This window comes from Anabrus simplex, chromosome 3 (genome assembly GCF_040414725.1).
Source record: "Anabrus simplex isolate iqAnaSimp1 chromosome 3, ASM4041472v1, whole genome shotgun sequence".
Lineage (NCBI taxonomy): Eukaryota > Metazoa > Arthropoda > Insecta > Orthoptera > Tettigoniidae > Anabrus > Anabrus simplex.
Genome location: NC_090267.1, coordinates 114,991,622 through 114,998,827, shown reverse-complemented (window position 1 = coordinate 114,998,827; position 7,206 = coordinate 114,991,622). Strand labels below are relative to the sequence as shown.

The window sequence follows — 7,206 nt, the reverse complement described above, 5'->3', positions numbered from 1 at the left end:
ATCTCAAACTTAACGAAAACAGGGGAAAATACAATCCAAGACCATCGGTGGGAGTCATTGGAATATTGCAGAACTATTTTACATTGTGGAGGGTTAGCCGACCTAATGAAGAGGCATTCATCCGGTGAGAAACTTTCGCTTTTGAAAGCATCCCAGCCTCTAAGCACCCACAACCCCAATCTCCTGTTTTGCAGACCTTTCCGCTACCTGCAGATTGTGCAACTCAGGCTTATACAAAGGTTGTTTTCAATTTTTCATTTCTCTCCCCCTCATCCTCTCCTCTACCTGGTCCGGGTCAACGGCCCCTGACCAGAACAGGAGGACCAAGGTTCAATGAACGAGTTGTGCCAGCCAACAACAAATCGTTCTTCTACCTGTTATGACGTCCAATGTCACTGTCAAGGCAAACTAAAAATACACTCACACTTGATGAAGTAAAAGCAAGTTTGCTTTCCATACCGGTACCTCAAGGGGAAGTGATGTGAAGGACCCTTGAAAACATCACGAATTGACATTGTCTCGGCTTTCTTTACACTCCTAGCAATTTACAGAACACACGGTGACTCGGAAGTATCGAATAATTCACAGTAATTGTAAGCTGAAGCAGGCAGGTGCTGTACAGGTTGATAGCTCTTGTTCTCTGGCAGTTATTGACTGCTACTTGTTTGTTTTACGTCGCACCGACTCAGAGATGTCCTAAGGCGACGATCGGGAAGGAAGCAACCGTGGTCTTAATTAAGGTGCAGCCCTGGCAATAAAAATGTTATTGGTTTTGCGTCCCACTATATACGGTTGTATGTTTTTCTTAGACCCCTGAACCCGGAATTTTGTCCCACTGGAGTTCTTTTACGTGGCAGTAAATCTACCAACAAGAGTACGTTCAAATACCACTGGTGTGAAAATGGGAAATCACGGAAAACCATATTTAGGACTGCCAACAATGGTGCTCGATCCCAGTACCTCTCGAATGTAAGCCAACAACTAAACACCACGAACCGCGCAGCCAATTCCCTCGGTCTCTACCAGTTAGTTCGTGGGCCGGACTGAGTAGCTCAGGCGGTACAGCGCTGGCCTTTTGAGCTCCAGTCGGCGGATTCCATCCCGACTTATTCGGTTGTATTTGAAGGTACTCATATACGCCAGTCTCGTGTCTGTAGATTAGTTGGTACGTTAAAGAACTTCTGCGGAGAAAATTCCGACATGTCGGCATCTCTGGAAACCTTGAATACTTAGTGAGACATAAAACCATTATTATTATTATTATTATTATTATTATTATTATTATTATTATTATTATTATTATTATTATTATTTCTTCGTTATGCCCATTCAAAGAGCACGTTTGAAATTGTTCGTTGGCCGGATGATTTTCGCCTTCTGATCCTCCCAAAATCTTGCGTTCAGTGAACCACTTCCTACCAGTTTTCTTTTTAGATTTCTCCACGAATTTGTGCTTGGCTACTATTGTGATAAATGCACTCCCGATCTTCTATGATGTCGCCCGTGATGTCAATTTCTTTGAGGTCCGCCTTACTATTATTATTATTATTATTATTATTATTATTATTATTATTATCCGGAGGTCCGGGTTCGATTCCCGGCTCTGCCACGAAATTTGAAAAGTGGTACGAGGGCTGGAACGGGGTCCACTCAGCTTCGGGAGGTCAACTGAGTAGAGGTGGGTTCGATTCCCACCTCAGCCATCCTCGAAGTGGTTTTCCGTGGTTTCCCACTTCACCTCCAGCGAATGCCGGGATGGTACCTAACTGAAGGCCACGGCCGCTTCCTTCCCTCATCCTTGCCAATCCCTTCCAATCTTCCCATCCCCCTACAAGGCCCCTGTTCACCATAGCAGGTGAGGCCGCCTGGGCGAGGTACTGGTCATACTCCCCAGTTGTATCCTCCGACCGAGAGTCTGAAGCTCCAGGACACTGCCCTTGAGGCGGTAGAGGTGGGATCCTTCGCTGAGTCCGAGGGAAAAACCGAACCTGGAGGGTAAACAGATGATGATGATGATGATGGTGATGATGATGATTATTATTATTATTATTATTATTATTATTATTATTATTATTATTATTATGCCTTTGCTGATGGGACCTAGTGTTTACAGTGAACTATGTCTTCTGGTATGGGCTAGAGCAATTTTGTTACTTTCATTGATCTGTCTCAGCTTTATCCTTGGCTTTGACAATATGAAAGTGACTGAGGTATGAGTGATGCTAGTAATGCCATTCCTTCTGCAGCCAGTCTCTGCTATGAATGGTGTGAAAATATTGTTTATAGGATCAGTTGGTGCATGCATTTCAGTGGGCTTGGCAGACTGATATGTAATAGCAACTTCTGGCTCGGCGAGGAAAGCAACGGGAAACTACCTCACTCCTAATTTCCGTAGTACGCCTCTTCAGTGATGCCTAGGCTATCTATGACAGCTGATGGCGGAACGGTTGAGGATCCAACCAGCCTTCGGGCTGAGGACTAAACATACATATATTATTATTATTATTATTATTATTATTATTATTATTATTATTATTATTATTATTATTATTATTATTATCATCTGACCCCTTGGCTCAGTAGTCAGCGTCGTGGCATTCTGTTTAGAGGGTCCTGGGTTCGATTTTCGGCCAGTTCGGTAATTTTAACTCTGACTGGAGACCGGGTGTTTGGGCTCATCTTAATACACACCACCTCATACTCATACATCACTCCACACTATCAACCACCATAGAAATACGCAATGGTGAATAACCTACAGTATTCCTCATAAGCTCGGCGTCAGAAAAAGCATCCGAACAAAAAGTAGAGAGTTCCATGCGAGTTGGCCGTGCGGTTAGGGGCGCGCAGTTGTAAGCTTGCATCCGGGAGATAGTAGGTTCGAGCCCCACTGTCGGCAGCCCTGAAAATGGCTTTCCGTGGTTTCCCATTTTTACACCAGGCAAATGGTAGGGCTGTACCTTAATTAAGGCCACGGCCACTTCCTTCCCACTCATAGGCCTTTCCTATCTCATCGTCGCCATAAGACCTATCTGTGTCGGTGCGACGTAAAGCAAGTTGTAATAAAATAGAGCCAAATCCAGACGAAGTGCTGGCTCCAATTGGGATTTCATTTGTCTATTTATTCGTGTCAGGAGCAACACAGATTGTATAGATTCCAACGAGAGAAAGCTTAACCATGCCAAAACTATAGTCTAGGCTTAGATAATGTGTACCGACCTCGATAGCTGCAGTTGCTTAATTGCGGCCAGGATCCAGTATTCGGGAGATAGTGGGTTCGAACCCCACTGTCCGCAGCCCTGTAGATGGCTTTCCGTGGTTTCCCATTTTCACATGAGGTAAATGCTGGGGCTGAATCTTACTTAAGGCCAAGGCCGCTTCCTTCCCACTACTAGCTCTTTCCTGTGATCGTCGCCTTAAGACCTATCTGTGTGGATGCGACGTTAAGCAACTTGTAAAAAAGAAAGATAATGTGTGACTATAGCTAATCTCAAATACTGGCTGTTGTTTTCATTCAGCATGGATCGTCGCCATAAGACCTATCTGTGTCGGTGCGACGTAAAGCCCCTAGAAAAAAAAAAAAAAAAAAAATCATTCAGCATGGAAACAGTGTTCGCCTCTGTGGTGTAGTGGTTAGCGTGTTTAGCTGCCACCCCCGGAGGTCCGGGTTCGATTCCCGGCTCTGCCACGAATTTTGAAAAGTGGTACGAGGGCTGGAACGGGGTCCACTCAGCCTCGGGAGGTCGACTGAGTAGAGGTGGGTTCGATTCCCACCTCAGCCATCCTCGAAGTGGTTTTCCGTAGTTTCCCACTTTACCTCCAGGCGAATGCCGGGATGGTACCTAACTTAAGGCCACGGCCGCTTCCTTCCCTCATCCTTGCCTATCCCTTCCAATCTTCCCATCCCCCTACAAGGCCCCTGTTCACCATAGCAGGTGAGGCCGCCTGGGCGAGGTACTGGTCATACTCCCCAGTTGTTATTCCACGACCAAGGGTCTGAAGCTCCAGGACACTGCCCTTGAGGCGGTAGAGGTAGAATCCCTCGCAGAGTCCGAGGGAATAGCCGAACCTGGAGGGTAAACAGATGATGATGATGATGATGATGATGATGGAAACAGGACTATGAAATGAACACAGCCGCATAACTGGCAATCAAGAAGCCAATTTCCGCCAGTCGAAAACAGCGCAGTCTCTCCGTAGTGACTTTTTAGAAAGAGGCATTTTCGCAGCCAATTTATTCAAATGTATTGCTTAACCTGCTTCTATAAAGAAGAGACTAAAAATCCACGCTGTGGACAGGATTCGAACCTGCGCGGGCATTGCCCATTGGATTTCGAGTCCAACTCCTTAACCACTCGGACACCACAGCGAACGGCCAATGCCGAACGTACTTTAGTGTTTGTTCTTCTCTCTCACGCCGAAAAGAGTACTTTTTCATTATTCTGTCTACTGACATGGACTAGAGCAGAGTTGCCACATCATCTGTTCTAAAAAGTATAGTAAACTGCTAATAAATCCCTGCATAACAGGTTGTTAATCATCAACAGACAAACACGTTCTCCAAATCAATATGTTCCAGTGGCGAATATAGAATATATTTTTTTGGGGGGGCCAAGATTGATGTAAGGTTAGATTAAGTAATTTTAAGAGGTCAGACGATTTCAAACACTTTAGAAAGGAAAACGGAAACATTGATTTGGGCTGATACATACATACATACATATATACATACATACATACAGTACACTAACGGTTACAAAACGAAGTCCAGGTTTCTTGGTACACTTGCAAACTTATCAAGAACTTCTTCATCATTAACTATAATGTCTCTGTGGATAGAGAGTAAAGCAAGCCCGTTAAGCCTACTTTCAGATGTGCTGTTCCTTAAGTAAGTCTTCAGTCTCCTAGGCTAGAGAAAGTTCTTTCTGCGGTTGCGATAGAAACAGGAAGAACGGGGAGTAATTTGAGAAGGGTATAAATGTTGGGGAAGAAAGTCTTGTCACATTTTTCTAGAGAACTTACAGCCATTTTGGGAAGATTTGAAGGATTTTCCTGACTCCACTTTTCTTTCCACCACATAAACTCACTTTGCACAATCTCTTTATGTGACAGATTTCCTTCGTAGAAACTAAAAGCAGCCTCCAATGAACCGAAATCTGTTACGATACACAATTGTGGAAGGATGTTTTGTAAGGATGCAACTACAGTATTTCCTTGTGAGATTCAAAGCATTCTTTTAGTGAGTTACAAAAATCGTCCAGGTATGGCACATAAACTGCTAACTGTTGGCTCGGAATCTCAACAACGATCGAAAATTCCCATCATTTTGGTCCGGTTCATCAAGGCTTATACATTTTTTCGGGGGGGGGCCAGGCCCCCTGGGCCCCCCCTTATATACGCCCCTGATATGTTCCCAGTGTATAGAGAACCTCACCTTGATTACTTGATTCGAGAACTGGAAAAATTCCAAAGATAAGCAGCACCATTTGTTCTGGCTGATTTCCGACAAACCAAAAAATGTTACAAACTATGGGCTGGGAAGACACGGGAGAAAGGAGACAAGCTTTGGATAAGTTTAAGTGGTGTTTTTAAAAGTTGGAAAGATCACAACATGATCATATGATCGATAAGAGTTTCCGTGGCTCAGGCGGCAGCGCGCCGGTCTCTCGCCTTTGGGTTTCGTGGTTCAATTCTTGGGCACTCCATGTGAAGTTTGCTCTGCGAAGGCGGGACGTATTTTTTTCCGGATACGCCGTTTTTCTCTTGTCATCTTTCATTCCAGTGACACTCATCCATATAATTTCATTTCATCTGTCAGTCATTAGTCTTTGCCCAGATGAGTGCGATAGGCTTCGGCAGCCTGCACTATTCCCAGGCTGGTTGCTGGATGGGGGCTTCATTCATTCCATTCCTGACCCGGTCTAATGACTGGAAACAGGCTGTGGATTTTCATTTCCACGTGTTCAATAAATGTCTGATTTCTTAGAAATTTCTAAAGAAAAGACTAGGTAAACAACTTATAGGCAATCTGCCACCTGAACGACTGCCCAAAATGCAAATCAGTGGTGATTGATTGAACCTTTCTTAATGTGCAAAAATTGCTTCCGTCATTGTCCAACACCGTTTCGTTATGATTTTTCTTTTGACGATAAGATCCTAGATATCACAGTTGCACTCTGCCGGACAGTGTTGCCAACTCCAAAAGGATGAGATCAGTACTTAAAAGCCCTCAAGCGCGTAAAGAAAGTCTTTGAACCAAAAAAAAAAAAAAAGTAACAATTGACTTAGACCTATTTATAATGCAATATGGGTTTTAGTAACGTCTGAACCTGTTGCTATTTCTTGATGGTCGCAGTATTTTTGCACTTGTCTGTTGGCACAGCCAGAGCAAAATGTAGCTTCTACTGCAGTCTCAGTCTCATTTACGGCTATGAAGTATGGAAGATGCTGAGTGAGCACGGCCACTGTGTCTGAAGGCACTGCCTAAGTGAGGAAAAGTATGGCAAACTACCTCGCTTCTCATCTCGCCTAATACGCCTCACTATGGCACTGTCATCATTTTTTTTTAAACTACACGCTCTTCAGTAGTAATATTTGAGGATTCATCCAGCCTCCAGGCTGATGATATGACAGAGATAGGCTTTAATATTAAAGAACCCACCGAGCGAGTCTTCCGTGCGATTAGGGTCGCGCAGCTGTGCGCTGCATTTGGGAGATAGTGGGTTCGAATCCCACCGTCGGCAGTCCTGAAGATGGTTTCCCGTGTTTTACCCATTTTCACACCAGGCAAATGCTGGGGTTGTACCTTAATTAAGGCCATGGCCACTACCTTCCTATCGTTCCGTCGCCGAAAAAGTTTGACGTGTTAGTGCGATGTTAAACAAGTAGCAAATAAAATAAAATAAAATAAAATAAAATAAAATAAAATAAAATAAAATAAAATAAAATAAAATAAAATAAAATAAAGTCCGCCTCTGTGGTGTAGTAGTTAGCGTGATTAGCTTACAAACCCGGTGGCCCGGATTCGATTCCCGGCTCTGCCACGAAATTTGAAAAGTGGTACGAAGGCTGGAACGGGGCCCACTCAGCCTCGGGAGGTAAATCGAGTAGAGGTGGGTTCGATTCCAACCTCCATCCTTTAAGTTTTTTTTCATAGTTTCCCACTTCTCCTCCAGGCAAATGCAGGGATGGTGCCTAGCTTAAGGC

The 7,206-nt window shown here is 44.1% G+C and overlaps 1 non-coding gene across 1 annotated transcript; it reads right to left on the bottom strand.

The window, feature by feature from the left end:
* Nucleotides 1-4,287: 4,287 nt before the first annotated feature.
* TRNAS-CGA (transfer RNA serine (anticodon CGA)) lies at nt 4,288-4,369 on the bottom strand. The gene has a single exon. It is a non-coding gene; the product is annotated as a tRNA-Ser (tRNA).
* Between the last annotated feature and the right edge of the window lie 2,837 nt (nt 4,370-7,206).